This window comes from Pseudophryne corroboree, chromosome 4, assembly GCF_028390025.1.
Source record: "Pseudophryne corroboree isolate aPseCor3 chromosome 4, aPseCor3.hap2, whole genome shotgun sequence".
NCBI classification, from domain to species: Eukaryota; Metazoa; Chordata; class Amphibia; order Anura; family Myobatrachidae; genus Pseudophryne; species Pseudophryne corroboree.
In genome coordinates, this window is record NC_086447.1 from 600,136,126 (window position 1) to 600,158,538 (window position 22,413).

At 49.8% G+C, this 22,413-nt stretch overlaps 1 protein-coding gene across 2 annotated transcripts in view; it reads right to left on the bottom strand.

Moving 5' to 3' along the window:
• Positions 1–22,413, bottom strand: part of TBCE (tubulin folding cofactor E) — a 517,370-nt gene that overhangs the window by 227,493 nt on the left and 267,464 nt on the right. The window lies entirely within an intron of this gene.

A 22,413-nucleotide genomic window follows, 5' to 3' on the forward strand; every position in this document is an offset into this window, starting at 1 on the left:
CGTGTCGGTATCAGTGTTTGCTACTTGGGACAGGGGACGTTTCTGAGACTCTGGAGGGCCCTGTGATACAGCCAAAGCCATGGATTGACTCACTGTCTTTTCTCTGGACTCTGCTTTGTCCATTCTCTTATGTAATAAAGACACATTTGCATTTAAAACATTCCACATATCCAGCCAATCAGGTGTCGGCGTCACCGACGGAGACACCACAATCATCTGCTTCACCTCCTCCTTAGATGAGCCTTCCGCTTCAGACATGCCGACACACACGTACCGACACCCCCACACACTCAGGGATATATATATATATATATATAGAGAGAGAGAGAGAGACAGTCCCCCAATAAGGCCCTTTGGAGAGACAGTGAGAGTATGCCAGCACACACCCAGCGCCACCGGACACTGGAATTAATAAGATTTTAAACCTGCCGGTAAATCTTTTTCTCCTAGTCCGTAGAGGATGCTGGGGACTCCGTAAGGACCATGGGGTATAGACGGGCTCCGCAGGAGATATGGGCACCTAAAAGAACTTTCTAGTATGGTGTGCACTGGCTCCTCCCTCTATGCCCCTCCTCCAGACCTCAGTTAGAGAACTGTGCCCAGAGGAGATGGACAACACGAGGAAAGGATTTTGCTAATCTAAGGGCAAGATTCAAACCAGCCCACACCAATCATACCATATAACCTGGAATACACATAACCAGTTAACAGTATGAACAAACAACAGTACCGGTCCAAGACCGAGTCTAACTGTAACATAACCCTTATGTAAGCAATAACTATATACAAGTCTTGCAGATTTTCCGCACTGGGACGGGCGCCAAGCATCCTCTACGGACTAGGAGAAAAAGATTTACCGGTAGGTTTAAAATCTTATATTCTCTTACGTCCTAGAGGATGCTGGGGACTCCGTAAGGACCAAGGGGTTTATACCAAAGCTCCCAATCGGGTGGGAGAGTACGGATGACTCTGCAGCACCGACTGAGCAAATGCTAGGTCCTCATCAGCCAGGGTATCAAACTTGTAGAATTTAGCAAAAGTGTTTGACCCCGACCAAGTTGCTGCTCGGCAAAGCTGTAATGCCGAGACGCCCCGGGCAGCCGCCCAAGAAGAGCCCACCTTCCTAGTGGAATGGGCCTTTACTGAATGCGGTAATGGCAATCCAGCCGTAACATAAGCCTGCTGAATCGTGTTACAGATCCAGCGAGCAATAGTCTGCTTCGAAGCAGGCGCACCAATCTTGTTGGCAGCATACAGGACACAGAATGCATCTGTTTTCCTAATTCTAGCCGTCCTGGCTACATAAATTTTTAAGGCCCTGACTACATCCAGGGACATGGAATCCTCCAAGTCACTCGTAGCCACAGGCACCACAATAGGTTGGTTCATATGAAATGAAGACACCACCTTGGGTAAAAATTGAGGACAAGTCCTCAATTCCGCTCTATATACGTGAAAAATCAAGTAAGGGCTCTTGTAAGACAAGGCCGCCAATTCTGACACACGCCTCGCAGATGCCAAGGCTAATAACATGACCACCTTCCAGGTGAGAAATTTCAACTCCACCATTTTAAGGGGTTCAAACCAGTGTGATTTAAGGAACTGCAACACCACGTTCAGGTCCCATGGTGCCACCGGGGGCACAAAAGGAGGCTAGATGTGTAGTACTCCTTTTACAAACGTCTGGACTTCAGGGAGAGAAGCCAATTCCTTCTGAAAGAATATTGACAAGGCCGAAATCTGTACTTTAACAGAGCCTAACTTTAGGCCCATATCCACTCCTGTCTGTAGGAAGTGGAGAAAACGACCCAGATGGAAATCTTCCGTAGGAGCATTCTTGGTTTCACACCAAGAGACATATTTCCGCCAGATACGGTGATAATGTTTTACCGTCACCTCCTTTCCTAGCCTTTATTAGAGTAGGTATGACCTCCTCCGGAATACCCTTCTCCGCTAGGATCCGGCGTTCAACCGCCATGCCGTCAAACGTAACCGCGGTAAGTCTTGAAACATGCAGGGCCCCTGCTGTAACAGGTCTTCCCTTAGAGGAAGAGGCCAGGGATCTTGCGTGAGCATCTCCTGAAGATCTGAGTACCAGGCCCTTCGAGGCCAGTCTGGAACAATGAGTATTATTTGTACTCTTTTTTTTTCGATTTATGATCCTCAACACTTTTGTGATGAGAGGAAGAGGAGGAAACACGTAGACCGACTGGAATACCCATGGTGTTACCAGAGCGTCTACTGCTATTGCCTGAGGGTCCCGGGACCTGGCACAATACCTCTGAAGCTTCTTGTTGAGGCGTGACGCCATCATGTCTATTCGAGGAACTCCCCAGAGATCCGTTATCTCTGCAAAGACTTCTTGATGAAGTCCCCACTCTCCTGGATGGAGATCGTGTCTGCTGAGGAAGTCTGCTTCCCAGTTGTCCACTCCCGGAATGAAGACAGCTGACAGAGCGCTTACGTGATTTTCCGCCCAGCGAAGAATCCTGGTGGCTTCCTCCATCGCGACTCTGCTTCTTGTCCCGCCTTGGCGGTTCACATGAGCTACTGCTGTGACATTGTCTGATTGAATCAGAACCGGTAGGTTGCGAAGAAGAATCTCCGCTTGTCGAAGGCCGTTGTATATGGCCCTTAGCTCCAACACATTGATGTGTAGACAGGACTCCTGGTCTGACCATAGTCCCTGAAAATTTCTTCCTTGGGTGACTGCTCTCCATCCTCGGCGGCTCGCGTCCGTGGTTACCAGGATCCAGTCCTGAATGCCGAGCCTGCGACCCTCTAGAAGGTAAGCACTTTGCAGCCACCATAGAAGAGACACCCTGGCCCTGGGGGACAGTGTTATTTTTTGATGTAATTGTGGATGGGACCCGGACCATTTGTCCAGAAGATCCCATTGAAACGTCCTTGCATGGAACCTGCCGAAGGGAATGGCCTCGTAAGTTGCCACCATTTTCCCCAGAACCCGAGTGCATTGATGAGCTGACACTCTTTTCGGCTACAGTAGTTCTCGGACCATGTTCTGGAGGTCCTGGACTTTTTCCAATGGGAGGAAAACTTTCTTTTGTTCCGTGTCCAGTATCATGCCAAGGAAGGCTAGTCGAGTTGTCGGAACCAACTGTGACTTTGGTAGATTGAGAATCCACCCATGTTGCTGAAGCACTCTCTGAGAGAGTGCCACATTCTCCAGTAATTGCTCTCTTGATCTCGCTTTTATCAGGAGATCGTCCAAGTATGGGATAATTGTGACTCCTCGCTTGCGCAGGATCACCATCATTTCCGCCATTATCTTGGTGAAAATCCTCGGGGCCGTGGACAGCCCAAACGGCAACGTCTGAAACTGGTAATGACAATCCTGTACCGCGAATCTCAGGTACTCCTGATGAGAGGGATATATGGGGACATGAAGGTAAGCATCCTTTATGTCCAGTGACACCATAAAATCCCCCCCTTCCAGGCAGGCTATCACCGCTCGGAGCGATTCCATCTTGAATTTGAATCTTTTCAGGTACAGGTTCAGGGATTTTAGGTTTAAAATGAGCCTGACCGAACCATCCGGCTTCGGGACCACAAATAGGGTTGAATAATACCCTTTTCCCTGTTGGCTCAGGGGAACCCTGATAATCACTCGCTGTTGACACAGCGTTTGAATTGCAGCAAGCACTACTTCCCGCTCTGGAGTAGAAGCTGGTAAGGCCGACTTGAAAAATCGGCGTGGGGGCACCTCTTCGAATTCCAGCTTGTAGCCCTGGGAGACTATTTCTATCACCCAAGGGTCCACGTCTGACTGAACCCAGACTTGGCTGAATAGTCGAAGGCGTGCCCCCACCTGAGCGGACTCCCGCAGGGGAGCCCCAGCGTCGTGCGGTGAACTTAGCGGAAGCCGGGGAGGACTTTTGCTCTTGGGAACCAGCCGCAGTAGGTGTCCTCTTGCCTCTACCCTTACCTCTGGCGAGGAAAGAGGAGCCCCGACCTCTTCTGGATCTATGCGACTGAAAGGACTGCATCTGATATTGTGGGGGTTTCTTTTGCTGTTGGGGAACAAAAAGTAAAAAGGTCGACTTACCCGCAGTAGCTGTAGAGATCAGGTCCGCGAGGCCGTCGCCAAACAATACATCACCTTTGTAAGGTAAAACCTCCATATGCCTTTTTGAGTCTGCATCCCCCATCCATTGGCGGATCCACAAGGCTCTTCTTGCCGAAATAGCCATAGCATTGGCTCTTGAACCCAGTAAACCAATGTCTCTTTGAGCGTCCCTCATATATAAGACTGCGTCCTTAATATGAGCTAATGTTAACAAAATTGTATCCCTATCTAGGGTATTAAGGTCAGCTGACAGTGTATCTGTCCAAGCTGCTACTGCACTACATACCCATGCCGACGCAATTGCCGGTCAAAGCAAAGTACCAGTATGAGTGTAGAAAGACTTTAGTGTAGTCTCTTGCCTGCGATCCGCAGGGTCCTTGAGGGCCGCTGTGTCAGGGGATGGTAGCGCCACCTTCTTGGAAAATCGTGTTAAGGCTTTGTCCACTGTGGGAGAGGATTCCCAACGTACCCTGTCCTGTGTAGGGAAAGGGTACGCCATAAGAACCCTTTTGGGAATCTGCAGTTTCTTATCTGGAGTTTCCCAAGCTTTTTCACATAACTCATTAATTTCATGGGAAGGAGGAAAGTTTATAACCTGTTTCTTTCCCTTAAACATGTGTATCCTCCTGTCGGGCACCGAGGCCTCATCAGTGATATGTAACACATCTTTTATTGCAATAATCATGCACTGAATACTTTTTGTCACCCTGGGGTGCAACCTTACTTCATCATAGTCGACACTGGAATCAGAGTCCGTGTCGGTATCTGTGTCCCTTATTTGTGAGAAGGGACGTTTCTGAGACCCCGACGGATCCTGTGAGTCGGTACAATCTGTAGATTGATTACCTGCCGACGCTCTGGACTCTGCTTTCTCCAGTCTTTCATGCAGTGAAGCTACACTAGCATTTAACATATGCCACAAATTCATCAATCCTGAGTCGGCACCGCCGACTGAGACACACCACTCATCTGTTCCACCTCCTCTTTGGATAAGCCTTCCGTTTCAGACATGCCGACACACGTACCGACACCCCACATACACACTGGGATATAACTATAAGGGGACAATTCCCCAAAGAAGGCCCTTTGGAGAGACAGAGAGAGAGTATGCCAGCACACACCAGCGCCAACTGACCCAGGGAAAAAAACCCAGATAGCGCTTTTACATATAAATGTATACAGAATTCCCCACTCACTGCGCTTTAAATATGTGCCCCCCTCTCTTATTTTCAGCCCTCTGATGCTCAGCAGGGGAGAGTCCGGGGAGCCAGCGTTCTCTGCAGCCTCTGTGGAGAAAATGGCGCTGGTTAGTGCTGAGGGATCAAGCTCCGCCCCCTTGCGCGACGGGCTTCGGTCCCGCTCGAGATTTTGAAAAAAATGGCGGGGATTCGTAGTTTACTGCCCCGCAGCCTAACTACATGCTTCTTGCCTAAAAAAATAAGAATTTACTTACCGATAATTCTATTTCTCGGAGTCCGTAGTGGATGCTGGGGTTCCTGAAAGGACCATGGGGAATAGCGGCTCCGCAGGAGACAGGGCACAAAAAGTAAAGCTTTTCCAGATCAGGTGGTGTGCACTGGCTCCTCCCCCTATGACCCTCCTCCAGACTCCAGTTAGGTACTGTGCCCGGACGAGCGTACACAATAAGGGAGGATTTTGAATCCCGGGTAAGACTCATACCAGCCACACCAATCACACCGTACAACTTGTGATCTAAACCCAGTTAACAGTATGATAACAGAGGAGCCTCTGAAAGATGGCTCCCTAAACAATAACCCGAATTAGTTAACAATAACTATGTACAAGTATTGCAGATAATCCGCACTTGGGATGGGCGCCCAGCATCCACTACGGACTCCGAGAAATAGAATTATCGGTAAGTAAATTCTTATTTTCTCTATCGTCCTAGTGGATGCTGGGGTTCCTGAAAGGACCATGGGGATTATACCAAAGCTCCCAAACGGGCGGGAGAGTGCGGATGACTCTGCAGCACCGAATGAGAGAACTCCAGGTCCTCTTTTGCCAGGGTATCAAATTTGTAGAATTTTACAAACGTGTTCTCCCCTGACCACGTAGCTGCTCGGCAGAGTTGTAATGCCGAGACCCCTCGGGCAGCCACTCAAGATGAGCCCACCTTCCTTGTGGAATGGGCCTTAACAGATTTAGGCTGTGGCAGGCCTGCCACAGAATGTGCAAGTTGAATTGTGTTACAAATCCAACGAGCAATCGACTGCTTAGAAGCAGGCGCACCCAACTTGTTGGGTGCATACAGTATAAACAGCGAGTCAGATTTTCTGACTCTAGCCGTCCTTGAAATGTATATTTTTAAAGCTCTGACAACGTCCAACAACTTGGAGTCCTCCAAGTCGCTTGTAGCCGCAGGCACTACAATAGGCTGGTTCAGGTGAAACGCTGATACCACCTTAGGGAGAAAATGCGGACGCGTCCGCAGCTCTGCCCTATCCGAATGGAAAATTAAATAAGGGCTTTTATAAGATAAAGCCGCCAGTTCAGATACTCTCCTGGCGGAAGCCAGGGCCAGTAACATAGTCACTTTCCATGTGAGATATTTCAAATCCACATTTTTTAGTGGTTCAAACCAATGGGATTTGAGGAAATCTAAAACTACATTTAGATCCCACAGTGCCACCGGAGGCACCACAGGAGGCTGTATATGCAGTACTCCTTTGACAAAAGTCTGGACCTCAGGGACTGAGGCCAATTCTTTTTGGAAGAATATTGACAGGGCCGAAATTTGAACCTTAATAGATCCCAATTTGAGACCCATAGACAATCCTGATTGCAGGAAATGTAGGAAACGACCCAGTTGAAATTCCTCCGTCGGAGCACTCCGATCCTCGCACCACGCAACATATTTCCGCCAAATGCGGTGATAATGCTTCGCGGTGACTTCCTTTCTTGCCTTAATCAAGGTAGGAATGACTTCTTCTGGAATGCCTTTTCCTTTTAGGATCTGGCGTTCAACCGCCATGCCGTCAAACGCAGCCGCGGTAAGTCTTGAAAGAGGCAGGGACCCTGTTGAAGCAGGTCCCTTCTCAGAGGTAGAGGCCACGGATCGTCCGTGACCATCTCTTGAAGTTCCGGGTACCAAGACCTTCTTGGCCAATCCGGAGCCACTAGTATCGTTCTTACTCCGCTTTGCCGTATGATTCTCAATACCTTTGGTATGAGAGGCAGAGGAGGAAACACATACACCGACTGGTACACCCAAGGTGTTACCAGCGCGTCCACAGCTATTGCCTGCGGATCTCTTGACCTGGCGCAATACCTGTCCAGTTTTTTGTTGAGGCGAGACGCCATCATGTCCACCATTGGTCTTTCCCAACGGTTTATTAGCATGTGGAAAACTTCTGGATGAAGTCCCCACTCTCCCGGGTGAAGATCGTGTCTGCTGAGGAAGTCTGCTTCCCAGTTGTCCACGCCCGGGATGAACACTGCTGACAGTGCTATCACGTGATTCTCCGCCCAGCGAAGGATCCTGGCAGCTTCTGCCATTGCACTCCTGCTTCTTGTGCCGCCCTGTCTGTTTACATGGGCGACTGCCGTGATGTTGTCCGACTGGATCAACACCGGTCTTCCTTGAAGCAGAGGTTCCGCCTGGCTTAGAGCATTGTAGATTGCTCTTAGTTCCAGAATGTTTATGTGAAGAGACTTTTCCAGGCTCGACCACACTCCCTGGAAGTTTCTTCCTTGTGTGACTGCTCCCCAGCCTCTCAGGCTGGCGTCCGTGGTCACCAGGATCCAATCCTGTATGCCGAATCTGCGGCCCTCCAATAGATGAGCCCTCTGCAACCACCACAGAAGAGATACCCTTGTCCTTGGAGACAGGGTTATCCGCAGGTGCATCTGAAGATGCGACCCTGACCATTTGTCCAACAGATCCCTTTGGAAAATTCTTGCATGGAATCTGCCGAATGGAATTGCTTCGTAAGAAGCCACCATTTTTCCCAGGACTCTTGTGCATTGATGTACAGACACCTTTCCTGGTTTTAGGAGGTTCCTGACCAGGTCGGATAACTCCTTGGCTTTTTCCTCGGGAAGAAAAACCTTTTTCTGAACCGTGTCCAGAATCATCCCTAGGAACAGCAGACGAGTTGTCGGCATTAATTGGGATTTTGGAATATTCAGAATCCATCCGTGCTGCTTTAGCACCTCTTGAGATAGTGCTAATCCCATCTCTAGCTGTTCTCTGGACCTTGCCCTTATTAGGAGATCGTCCAAGTATGGGATAATTAATACGCCTTTTCTTCGAAGAAGAATCATCATCTCGGCCATTACCTTTGTAAAGACCCGAGGTGCCGTGGACAAACCAAACGGCAGCGTCTGAAACTGATAGTGACAGTTTTGTACAACGAACCTGAGGTACCCCTGGTGTGAGGGGTAAATTGGAACGTGGAGATACGCATCCTTGATGTCCAAGGATACCATAAAGTCCCCTTCTTCCAGGTTCGCTATCACTGCTCTGAGTGACTCCATCTTGAACTTGAACTTCTTTATGTACAGGTTCAAGGACTTCAGATTTAGAATAGGCCTTACCGAGCCATCCGGCTTCGGTACCACAAATAGAGTGGAATAATACCCCTTCCCTTGTTGTAGAAGAGGTACCTTGACTATCACCTGCTGAGAGTACAGCTTGTGAATGGCTTCCAAAACAGTCTCCCTTTCGGAGGGGGACGTTGGTAAAGCAGACTTCAGGAAACGGCGAGGTGGATCTGTCTCTAATTCCAACCTGTACCCCTGAGATATTATCTGCAGGATCCAGGGATCTACCTGCGAGTGAGCCCACTGCGCGCTGTAATTTTTGAGACGACCGCCCACCGTCCCCGAGTCCGCTTGAGAAGCCCCAGCGTCATGCTGAGGCTTTTGTAGAAGCCGGGGAGGGCTTCTGTTCCTGGGAAGGAGCTGCCTGTTGCTGTCTCTTCCCTCGACCTCTGCCTCGTGGCAGATATGAATAGGCCTTTGCTCTCTTATTTTTAAAGGAACGAAAGGGCTGCGGTTGAAAAGTCGGTGCCTTTTTCTGTTGGGGAGTGACTTGAGGTAGAAAGGTGGATTTCCCGGCTGTAGCCGTGGCCACCAAATCTGATAAACCGACTCCAAATAACTCCTCCCCTTTATACGGCAAAACTTCCATATGCCGTTTTGAATCCGCATCGCCTGTCCACTGTCGCGTCCATAAAGCTCTTCTGGCCGAAATGGACATAGCACTTACCCGTGATGCCAGTGTGCAGATATCCCTCTGTGCATCACGCATATAAAGAAATGCATCCTTTATTTGTTCTAACGACAGTAAAATATTGTCCCTGTCCAGGGTATCAATATTTTCAATCAGGGACTCTGACCAAACTACCCCAGCACTGCACATCCAGGCAGTCGCTATAGCTGGTCGTAGTATAACACCTGCATGTGTGTATATACTTTTTTGGATATTTTCCATCCTCCTATCTGATGGATCTTTAAGTGCGGCCGTCTCAGGAGAGGGTAACGCCACTTGTTTAGATAAGCGTGTTAGCGCCTTGTCCACCCTAGGAGGTGTTTCCCAGCGCTCCCTAACCTCTGGCGGGAAAGGGTATAATGCCAATAATTTCTTTGAAATTATCAGCTTTTTATCAGGGGCAACCCACGCTTCATCACACACGTCATTCAATTCTTCTGATTCAGGAAAAACTATAGGTAGTTTTTTCACACCCCACATAATACCCTGTTTAGTGGTACCTGTAGTATCAGCTAAATGTAACGCCTCCTTCATTGCCAAAATCATATAACGTGTGGCCCTACTGGAAAATACGGTTGATTCGTCACCGTCACCACTGGAATCAGTGCCTGTGTCTGGGTCTGTGTCGACCGACTGAGGCAAAGGGCGTTTCACAGCCCCTGACGGTGTTTGAGGCGCCTGGACAGGCACTAATTGATTGTCCGGCCGCCTCATGTCGTCAAACGACTGCTTAAGCGAGTTGACGCTATCCCGTAATTCCACAAATAAAGGCATCCATTCTGGTGTCGACCCCCTAGGAGGTGACATCCCCATATTTGGCAATTGCTCCGCCTCCACACCAATATCGTCCTCATACATGTCGACACACACGTACCGACACACAGCAGACACACAGGGAATGCTCTACACGAAGACAGGACCCACTAGCCCTTTGGGGAGACAGAGGGAGAGTCTGCCAGCACACACCAAAAAAGCGCTATATATGACAGGGATAGCCTTATAATAAGTGCTCCCTTATAGCTGCTTTATATATATCAAAATATTGCCATTAAATTTGCCCCCCCTCTCTGTTTTACCCTGTTTCTGTAGTGCAGTGCAGGGGAGAGACCTGGGAGCCGTCCTGACCAGCGGAGCTGAGAGAGGAAATGGCGCCGTGTGCTGAGGAGATAGGCCCCGCCCCTTTTCCGGCGGGCTCGTCTCCCGCTATTTTGTGAATCCAGGCAGGGGTTAAATATCTCCATATAGCCTCTGGGGGCTATATGTGAGGTATTTTTAGCCTTTTAATAGGTTTTCATTTGCCTCCCAGGGCGCCCCCCCCCAGCGCCCTGCACCCTCAGTGACTGCGTGTGAAGTGTGCTGAGAGGAAAATGGCGCACAGCTGCAGTGCTGTGCGCTACCTTTAGAAGACTGCAGGAGTCTTCAGCCGCCGATTCTGGACCTCTTCTTACTTCAGCATCTGCAAGGGGGCCGGCGGCGCGGCTCCGGTGACCATCCAGGCTGTACCTGTGATCGTCCCTCTGGAGCTGATGTCCAGTAGCCAAGAAGCCAATCCATCCTGCACGCAGGTGAGTTCACTTCTTCTCCCCTCTGTCCCTCGTTGCAGTGATCCTGTTGCCAGCAGGAATCACTGTAAAATAAAAAACCTAAGCTAAACTTTCTCTAAGCAGCTCTTTATGAGAGCCACCTAGAATTGCACCCTTCTCGGCCGGGCACAAAAATCTAACTGGAGTCTGGAGGAGGGTCATAGGGGGAGGAGCCAGTGCACACCACCTGATCTGGAAAAGCTTTACTTTTTGTGCCCTGTCTCCTGCGGAGCCGCTATTCCCCATGGTCCTTTCAGGAACCCCAGCATCCACTAGGACGATAGAGAAATAAGATTTTACTCACCGATAAATCTATTTCTCGTAGTCCGTAGTGGATGCTGGGAACTCCGTAAGGACCATGGGGAATAGCGGCTCCGCAGGAGACTGGGCACAACTAAAGAAAGCTTTAGAACTACCTGGTGTGCACTGGCTCCTCCCTCTATGACCCTCCTCCAGACCTCAGTTAGGATACTGTGCCCGGAAGAGCTGACACAATAAGGAAAGGATTTTGAATCCCGGGTAAGACTCATACCAGCCACACCAATCACACCGTATAACTCGTGATACTATACCCAGTTAACAGTATGAAATATAACTGAGCCTCTCAACAGATGGCTCAACAATAACCCTTTAGTTAAACAATAACTATACACAAGTATTGCAGACAATCCGCACCTGGGACGGGCGCCCAGCATCCACTACGGACTACGAGAAATAGATTTACCGGTGAGTAAAATCTTATTTTCACTGACGTCCTAGTGGATGCTGGGAACTCCGTAAGGACCATGGGGATTATACCAAAGCTCCCAAACGGGCGGGAGAGTGCGGATGACTCTGCAGCACCGAATGAGCGAACTCTAGGTCCTCCTCAGCCAGGGTATCAAACTTGTAGAATTTAGCAAATGTGTTTGACCCCGACCAAGTAGCTGCTTGGCAAAGTTGTAAAGCCGAGACCCCTCGGGCAGCCGCCCAAGAAGAGCCCACCTTCCTCGTGGAATGGGCTTTTACAGATTTAGGATGCGGCAGTCCAGCCGCCGAATGTGCAAGTTGAATCGTGCTACAGATCCAGCGAGCAATAGTCTGCTTTGAAGCAGGCGCACCCAACTTGTTGGGCGCATGCAGGATAAATAGCGAGTCAGTCTTTCTGACTCCAGCTGTCCTGGAAACATAGATTTTTAGGGCCCGGACTACGTCCAGCAACTTGGAGTCCTCCAAGTCACGAGTAGCCGCAGGCACCACAATAGGCTGGTTCAAATGAAACGCTGAAACCACCTTTGGGAGACATTGGGGACGAGTCCTCAATTCCGCCCTATCCATATGGAAAATCAGATAAGGGCTTTTACAAGACAAAGCCAATTCTGACACACGCCTGGCCGAAGCCAAGGCCAACAGCATGACCACTTTCCACGTGAGATATTTTAGTTCCACGGTTTTAAGTGGTTCAAACCAAGGAAATCCAACACCACGTTGAGATCCCAAGGTGCCACTGGGGGCACAAAAGGGGGCTGAATATGCAGCACTCCCTTAACAAATGTCTGAACTTCAGGTAGTGAAGCCAGTTCTTTTTGGAAGAAAATCGATAGAGCCGAAATCTGGACCTTAATGGAACCCAATTTTAGGCCCATAGTCACCCCTGATTGTAGGAAGTGCAGGAATCGACCTAGCTGAAATTCCTCCGTTGGGGCCTTCCTGGCCTCACACCACGCAACATATTTCCGCCATATGCGGTGATAATGGTTTGCGGTCACTTCTTTCCTAGCTTTAATAAGCGTAGGGATAACTTCCTCCGGAATGCCCTTTTCCTTCAGGATCCGGCGTTCAACCGCCATGCCGTCAAACGCAGCCGCGGTAAGTCTTGGAACAGACAGGGCCCCTGCTGCAGCAGGTCCTGTCTGAGCGGCAGAGGCCATGGGTCCTCTGAGATCATTTCTTGAAGTTCTGGGTACCAAGCTCTTCTTGGCCAATCCGGAACAATGAGTATAGTTCTTACTCCTCTCCTTCTTATTAGTCTCAGTACCTTGGGTATGAGAGGCAGAGGAGGGAACACATACACCGACCGGTACACCCACGGTGTTACCAGCGCGTCCACAGCTATCGCCTGAGGGTCCCTTGACCTGGCGCAATATCTTTTTAGCTTTTTGTTGAGGCGGGACGCCATCATGTCCACCTGTGGCCTTTCCCACCGGTGTACAATCATTTGGAAGACTTCTGTCTGCTGAGAAAGTCTGCTTCCCAGTTGTCCACTCCGGGAATGAACACTGCTGACAGTGCTAACACATGATTTTCCGCCCATCGGAGAATCCTTGTGGCTTCTGCCATTGCCATCCTGCTTCTTGTGCAGCCCTGTCGGTTTACATGGGCGACTGCCGTGATGTTGTCTGACTGGATCAGCACCGGCTGGTGTTGAAGCAGGGGTCTTGCCTGACTTAGGGCATTGTAAATGGCCCTTAGTTCCAGAATATTTATGTGTAGGGAAGTCTCCTGACATGTCCATAGTCCCTGGAAGTTTCTTCCCTGTGTGACTGCCCCCCAACCTCGAAGGCTGGCATCCGTGGTCACCAGGACCCAGTCCTGTATGCCGAATCTGCGGCCCTCTAGAAGATGAGCACTCTGCAGCCACCACAACAGCGACACCCTTGTCCTTGGAGACAGGGTTATCAGCCGATGCATCTGAAGATGCGATCCGGACCACTTGTCCAACAGATCCCACTGAAAGATCCTTGCATGGAACCTTCTGAATGGAATTGCTTCGTAAGAAGCCACCATCTTTCCCAGGACTCGCGTGCAGTGGTGCACCGACACCTGTTTTGGTTTTAGGAGGTCTCTGACTAGAGATGACAACTCCTTGGTCTTCTCCTCCGGGAGAAATACTTTTTTCTGTTCTGTGTCCAGAACCATCCCCAGGAACAGTAGACGCGTTGTAGGAACCAGCTGCGACTTTGGAATATTCAGGATCCAGCCGTGCCGTTGTAGCACTTCCCGAGCTAGTGCTACACCGATCAACAACTGTTCCCTGGACCTCGCCTTTATAAGGAGATCGTCCAAGTACGGGATAATTAAAACTCCCTTTCTCCGAAGGAGTATCATCATTTCGGCCATTACCTTGGTAAATACCCTCGGTGCCGTGGACAGACCAAACGGCAACGTCTGGAATTGGTAATGACAGTCCTGTACCACAAATCTGAGGTACTCCTGGTGAGGAGGGTAAATGGGGACATGCAGGTAAGCATCCTTGATGTCCAGTGATACCATGGAATCCCCCTCGTCCAGGCTTGCAATCACCGCCCTGAGCGATTCCATCTTGAACTTGAACCTTCTTATATAAGTGTTCAAGGATTTTAAATTTAAAATGGGTCTCACCGAACCGTCCTGTTTCGGTACCACAAACATTGTGGAATAGTAACCTTGTCATTGTTGAAGGAGGGGTACCTTGATTATCACCTGCTGAGAATACAGCTTGTGAATCGCCTCCAGCACTGCCTCCCTGTCCGGGGGAGCTGTCGGCAAGGCAGATTTGAGGAAACGGCGAGGGGGAGACGTCTCGAATTCCAGCTTGTACCCCTGAGATACTACTTGTAGAATCCAGGGATCCACCCGTGAGCGAGCCCACTGGTCGCTGAAGTTCTTGAGACGGGCCCCCACCGTACCTGGCTCCGCCTGTGGAGCCCCAGCGTCATGCGGTGGACTTAGAGGAAGCGGGGGAGGACTTTTGTTCCTGGGAACGGGCTGTATGTTGCAGCTTTTTCCCTCTACCCCTGCCTCTGGGCAGAAAGGACGCGCCTCTAACCCGCTTGCCTTTCTGGGGCCGAAAGGACTGTACCTGATAATATGGTGCTTTCTTTGGCTGTGAGGGAACATGGGGTAAAAATGCTGACTTCCCAGCTGTCGCTGTGGAAACGAGGTCCGAGAGACCATCCCCAAACAACTCCTCACCCTTGTAAGGCAATACTTCCATGTGCCTTTTAGAATCTGCATCTCCTGTCCACTGCCGAGTCCACAATCCTCTCCTGGCAGAAATGGACATTGCGTTTATTTTAGATGCCAGCCGGCAAATATCCCTTTGTGCATCTCTCATGTACAAGACAGCGTCTTTAATATGCCCTACAGTTAGCAATATAGTGTCCCTGTCTAGGGTATCAATGTTTTCCGACAGGGAATCTGACCACGCAGCTGCAGCACTGCACATCCATGCTGAAGCCCTGGTTCAATGCCCAGCTCAGGCAACTTCGTCGAGCCAAAGAGGAGGCCTATAGCAGCGGTGACAGAGCACTATACAACTGTACTAGGAACTCTCTGACTAAAAAAATTAGGCTAGCAAAAAAGCGGTTCTCGGACAAGCTGACAAACGATCTCTCCACCAATGACCCCGTATCTGTATGGAAAGGAATGCAATCCATAACCAACTATAGGAAAACATCAAAGTCCACCGCCATGCACCAAGACCTTGCAGATGAGCTGAACCACTTTTATTGCAGGTTCGCAAAAGAAGTCCCCTGCAACCCAAACAATCACCTCTACGATGCCCCGAACACCGACGGCCAACCCCAGGCACTGCAAGTCACCCAAGAAGAGGTGGAGGCATTGTTCAAAAGGACCAAAACCAGGAAAGCTCCGGGTCCTGACGGAGTGTCACCATCTGCCCTAAGAGCATGTGCGGGTCAGCTCGCCCCCATATTCACCAAGATCTTCAATAAATCGCTGGAGCTACAGAAAGTCCCTTCCTGCCTCAAAAGGTCTACTATAGTCCCGGTCCCCAAGAAACCCACTATCACAAACCTGAACGACTACAGGCCGATAGCACTGACGTCTGTGGTCATGAAAACGTTCGAGCGTCTGGTTTTGAATCACCTGAAAACTGTGACTGGCCCCCAACTGGACCCCCTGCAGTTCGCCTATCGCTCGAATCGGTGTGTCGAGGATGCAGTCAACCTGGGCCTGCACTACATTCTACAGCACCTAGACATTCCCGGTACCTACGCGAGGGTCCTGTTTGTCGATTTCAGCTCGGCCTTCAATACAATCGTCCCCAGCATCCTCCACCCCAAATTACTTCGCCTAGGGGTCCCAGAAGCTACCTGTTCCTGGATAATAGACTTCCTGACAGATAGGACACAGGTGGTGAATGCGGGGGAATTCACCTCTCAAGCGCGGTCCATCAGTACAGGGGCCCCTCAGGGCTGTGTCCTCTCACCCCTGCTCTTCTCCCTGTACACAAATGACTGTACCTCAGAGGCGCAATCAGTAAGGATCATCAAATTCGCCGATGACACCACCGTCATCGGCCTCATCAAGGATGGGGACGAATCGGCCTATAGACAGGAAGTAGACCGGCTGGCCCAGTGGTGCATCCACAACAACCTTGACCTCAACCCCCTCAAAACTGTCGAGATGATAGTGGACTTCAGGAAGAAGTCATCTAGTGCACCTCCGCTAACGATTGCTGACAGTGTGGTATCGCTAGTGGACTCCTTCAAGTTTCTAGGGACCACAATCTCCAGGGACCTTATATGGGGGTCCAACACTGACGCCACTGTTGGGAAAGCGCAGCAGAGGTTGTTCTTCCTCAGGCAACTAAGGAAGTTCAACATCCCACAGAAGCTCCTGCTCCTCTTCTACTCCGCGATTGTGGAGTCGGTACTGTGCTCCTCGATACTCGTATGGTACAGCTCCGCCAGCGCGAGGGACATATGCAGGCTCCAAAAGGTGGTCAGAACCGCAGAGAAGATCATCGGGGCCGACCTTCCCTCAGTCCAGGACCTGTACTTGTCCAGAGCTAAAAAGCGGGCAATGAAGATAGTAAAAGACCAGCTACACCCCGGCCACAGCATGTTTAACTTGCTTCCTTCAGGCAGGTGTTACAGGGCTGTCCCCGCCAGATCCACTAGAAGCCTCAAAAGTTTCTTTCCCCAAGCTGTCCGCCTGCTGAACTCCTGAACATTGACTGACTAGACGTACATGTAACTCACTTGTGTCCCTACGGTATACCTATCTGTGTAACTTTACTTGGCCCCCCCCCCCCCCCCACACACACACACACACACACACACACACACACACACCTGCTTACCTGTTACCTACTTGGCTGTTGTATAGCAAACCGAAGACAAATTCCTAGTATACGTAAGTATACCTGGCCAATAAAGCTGATTCTGATTCTGAAGCAATAGCCGGTCTCAGTATAATACCTGAGTGTGTATATACAGACTTCAGGATAGCCTCCTGCTTTCTATCTGCAGGCTCCTTTAGGGCGGCCGTGTCCGGAGACGGTAGTGCCACCTTTTTTGACAGACGCGTGAGCGCTTTATCCACCCTAGGGGATGTCTCCCAACGTGACCTGTCCTCTGGCGGGAAAGGGTACGCCATTAGTAAACTTTTAGAAATTACCAGTTTCTTATCGGGGGAAGCCCACGCTTCTTCACACACTTCATTTAATTCATCAGATGGGGAAAAAACCACTGGTAGTTTTTTTCCCCCAAACATAATACCCTTTTTTGTGGTACCTGGGGTAATATCAGAAATATGCAACACATTTTTCATTGCCGTAATCATGTAACGGGTGGCTCTATTTGAATGTACACTAGTCTCATCATCGTCGACACTGGAGTCAGTATCCGTGTCGACATCTGTGTCTGCCATCTGAGGTAGCGGGCGTTTTAGAGCCCCCGATGGCTTTAGAGACGTCTGGGCAGGCACAGGCTGAGAAGCCGGCTGTCCCACATCTGCTATGTCGTCAAACCTTTTATGTAAGGAGTCGACACTGTCGCGTAATTCCTTCCACATAACCATCCACTCAGGTGTCGACCCCGCAGGGGGTGACATCACATTTATCGGCACCTGCTCCGCCTCCACATAAGCCTCCTCATCAAACATGTCGACACAGCCGTACCGACACACCGCACACACACAGGGAATGCTCTGACTGAGGACAGGACCCCACACAAAGCCCTTTGGGGAGACAGAGAGAGAGTATGCCAGCACACACCAACAGCGCTATATAACACAGGGATTAACACTATAACCGAGTGATTTTCCCAATAGCTGCTTGTATACACAATATTGCGCCTACATTTAGTGCCCCCCCTCTCTTTTTTACCCTATGTAGTCTGGAAACTGCAGGGGAGAGCCTGGGAGCGATCCTTCCAGCGGAGCTGTGAGGGAAAATGGTGCCAGTGTGCTGAGGGAGATAGCCCCGCCCCTTTTTCGGTGGACTTCTCCCGCTTTTTTCTATGTATATCTGGCAGGGGTATTTTACACATATATAGTCTCTATGACTATATTATGTGTTATTTGCCAGCCAAGGTACTCAATATTGCAGTCCAGGGCGCCCCCCCCCCAGCGCCCTGCACCCATCAGTGACCGGAGTGTGAGGTGTGCATGGGAAGCAATGGCGCACAGCTGCAGTGCTGTGCGCTACCTTGATGAAGACCGAAGTCTTCTGCCGCCGATTTCCAGGACCCTCTTCTTGCTTCTGGCTCTGTAAGGGGGACGGCGGCGCGGCTCCGGGACCGGACGACCGAGGCTGTGCCTGTGTTCGATCCCTCTGGAGCTAATGGTGTCCAGTAGCCTAGAAGCCCAAGCTAGCTGCAAGCAGGTAGGTTCGCTTCTCTCCCCTTAGTCCCTCGTAGCAGTGAGTCTGTTGCCAGCAGATCTCACTGAAAATAAAAAACCTAAAATAAACTTTCTTTTTCTAAGAGCTCAGGAGAGCCCCTAGTGTGCATCCAGCTCAGCCGGGCACAAAATTCTAACTGAGGTCTGGAGGAGGGTCATAGAGGGAGGAGCCAGTGCACACCAGGTAGTCCTAAAGCTTTCTTTAGTTGTGCCCAGTCTCCTGCGGAGCCGCTATTCCCCATGGTCCTTACGGAGTTCCCAGCATCCACTAGGACGTCAGAGAGAGGTTTATTGCTGCCCAGGGCGCCCCCCCCGCGCCCTGCACCCATCAGTGCCATGTGTGTGTATAAATGTGGGAGCAATGGCGCGCAGCTAACTGCTGCGCGCTTACCTCATGAAGATCTGAAGTCTTCTGCCGCCTGACGTCTTCTTATGATCTGTCATACTCACCCGGCTTCTTTTTTCCGGCATCTATGAGGAGGCTGGCGGCGCGGCTCCGGGACGAACCCCAGGGTGAGACCTGTGTTCCAACTCCCTCTGGAGCTAATGGTGTCCAGTAGCCTAAGAAGCAGAGCCCTTAACTCTTAAGAAGTGGGTCTGCTTCTCTCCCCTCAGTCCCACGATGCAGGGAGTCTGTTGCCAGCAGAGTTCCCTGAAAATAAAAAACCTAACAAAATTATTTTTACAGAAAACTCAGGAGAGCTCCTGTAATGCACCCTATCTCCTCTGGGCACAAGATCTAACTGAGGTCTGGAGGAGGGGCATAGAGGGAGGAGCCAGTGCACACCATACTAGAAAGTTCTTTTAGGTGCCCATATCTCCTGCGGAGCCCGTCTATACCCCATGGTCCTTACGGAGTCCCCAGCATCCTCTAGGACGTAAGAGAAAATCCCAGTCAGTACAGCGCTTTTAGAAATATACTCACTGCGCCAACTAAATGTGCCCCCCCCCTCCCTCTTTTTTGCCCTCTGTACTTGTGTTCAGCAGGGGAGAGTCCGGGGAGCCAGCTTCTCTGCAGCGTGCTGTGGAGAAAATGGCGCTGGTTAGTGCTGAGGAATCAAGCTCCGCCCCCTTACCGGCGGGCTTCGATCCCGCTCAAATCTTTATACTGGCGGGGTTTTTTGCAATATACTGCCTCCGCAGTATATATCTATGCCAGTGTCCCCAGAGGGTTAATAATTGCTGCCCAGGGCGCCCCCCCTGAGCCCTGCACCCATACAGTGCCGCCAGTGTGTGTGTGTGTGTGTGTGTGTGTTGGGAGCAATGGCTGCGCGTTACCCCATAAAAGATCAGAAGTCTTCTGCCGCCTTTGAAGTCTTCTATCTTCTCATACTCACTCACCCGGCTTCTATCTTCCGGCTCTGTGAGGAGGACGGCGGCGTGGCTCCGGGACGAACGGCGAGGGTGAGACCCTTTGGAGCTAATGGTGTCCAGTAGCCTAAGAAGCAGAGCCTATCATTTAAGTAGGTCTGCTTCTTTCCCCCCAGTCCCACGATGCAGGGAGCCTGTTGCCAGCAGTGCTCCCTGAAAATAAAAAACCTAACAAAAGTCTTTTTTCAGAGAAACTCCGTAGAGCTCCCTTGCAGTGCACCCAGTCTCCTCTGGGCACAGGATTTAACTGAGGTCTGGAGGAGGGGCATAGAGGGAGGAGCCAGTGCACACCCATCTAAAGTCTTTAGAGTGCCCATGTCTCCTGCGGAGCCCGTCTATACCCCATGGTCCTTACGGAGTCCCCAGCATCCTCTAGGACGTAAGAGAAAAAACAAAAAGGGGAGACAGCTCTAACACCTCAGGTCAGGAACTTATGTGACCCTATTAACGCCCCACAGTTGGAGAGTGAAGTGGAGAGCTTATTGGGGAGTAATCCAGATCTTGGGGAAGATTTTAGCATGGAACCTTTTTTTTGGTGTCACACAATAAGTGACCTTGAAAATAATGTCCAATTAAAGGACGAGGAGCTAGAAGAGCTTAAGGAAAAATGTGATTTTCTTCAAGAGCAGGTGAACACCTTAACGCAAAAGCTGGAGAAGAAGGAATCTCTTTTGTCTGACTCTCTGACCAAATTGGGAAAGAGTAGAAAAGAGATTGCCAAGCTCTCAGGCCAGGTATCAGAGTTGCAGAAAACCTTGGCAAAGGCTAAACCCAGATTTGAAAACTTTGTAGTACATAGCCAAGGACTATTAGAGGAAATCTCCTGTGACCAGACACGATATGGGAGTCTGGTGCTGGCCAATAAGGCTCGGTCGCAAGACTTGTCGGAGCTTCAGGAGGAGGTTTCTAAGCTAAAACCATTGGCTATGACTAGTTTCAGTTCAGAGACAGGTGTAGCTACACCAATTGCTGAAGACGTTATGCCAAATGTTAGGTCAGAGATATTATCAGCCGAAATGGAGATGCCATCGTCGGGGGAAATGATGCCAATGGTGGTGCAGGCTGCGGAGGAATGGTACCATACTGTAGTGGAACCCGGCTATGCTGGATTCCCTGTACCAGCCAGAAGGAACAGGAAAGTTGAGCCAGAGCTGCCAGTGCCTAAGGCCCAGAAAGCTCCCTGCTATGCCACTAGTAAGGCCACCTGCCTGGAAAGTGGAAATGAGGGCCTTTCCTCAGAGGTAGAGCATCTACAGGCACTAATGTCCATTCAGTTGGTATGGCCATTCCAGAGCATGGAGGAAGCTGCAGCCATTATTGCGCAGCGCACATAAACTCTAACTTGCCTCCAGGTGATGGGGATGAACTTGCGCCACCGACTGAAAGGATAGTTTCAAAAGTTGAGGGAACATTTAATGGAGTAGAGACAGTATATGATGTCTATAAATACCACATTGTACTGTATTATAACTGCTTTACAAAGGAATCAAAAAATGTAACAAACACATATACAGATGTGTTCACATACATCTAGTTTCCTGGTACGTTCAACAGCCACTCTAGTCATGCCATGCTGTGGCGTAACTTGGTAGCATCAAACTTTTTTTGTGCAATTTTTTTCCATTAAAATGCGTCTTATTCGCAAAACGATGCGAATGGGATGCACAATCAGCTTATGCTGATCAAAATTATATGCTGCCTATATTCTATATGTGACTGTGTCTATATCTGCATACAAAATGGTACGTTACAGTGTTTTCCTCATAAACACTAACGTACCATTTTGTATGCAGATACAGTCGCAGATGCACAGAGACAATAGACCTGTGGTATTCAGTTTAATTAGCATAAGCTGCTTGTGTGTCCTATTCGCACATCGATGCGAATAATCAGCTTTTTCTGCAAAAAAAGACACCCAACGCTAATGGATTTGCACGGGACCTGAAGGCTCACTCACCCCAGGAATCTCCTGCTGCGTGGCGTACGTAGTCAAGATGTATGAGGACACATCTGTAACAAATCTAATTGATATAAACAGCATTTATATCAGTTTTCAAACAAATGTCATTATGGCTCTCAAAAATGTATCTAAAAAAAAAAAAAAAGGTATCCGGTCTCTAGGTCGACCACACTTAGGTCGACAGTCATTAGGTCGACATGGTTTCTAGGTCGACATGGACACTGGGTCGACATGACAACAGGTCGACATAAGTTTGTCACAATTGGTTTTTTTTTTTTAAACTTTCAGACTTTATGATCCACGTGGATTACAATTGGGAACGGTAACCTGTGCACAGCGCAGCAAGGCACCTTGCTCCAAGCATGGCAAGTGAAGCAAGCCATGCGAGGGGACACGGTGCACTAATTGAGGTTCCCGGTCACTCTACTAACACAAAAGCTCCCCCAAAAAACTCATGTCCCCCTTTTGTCCTGTCGACCCTGCTCATGTCGACCTAATGCTTGTGTCGACTTATTTTGGGTGTCAACTTAGTTACGGTCAACCAATAGTGGTCAACCTAGACACTGTCGAC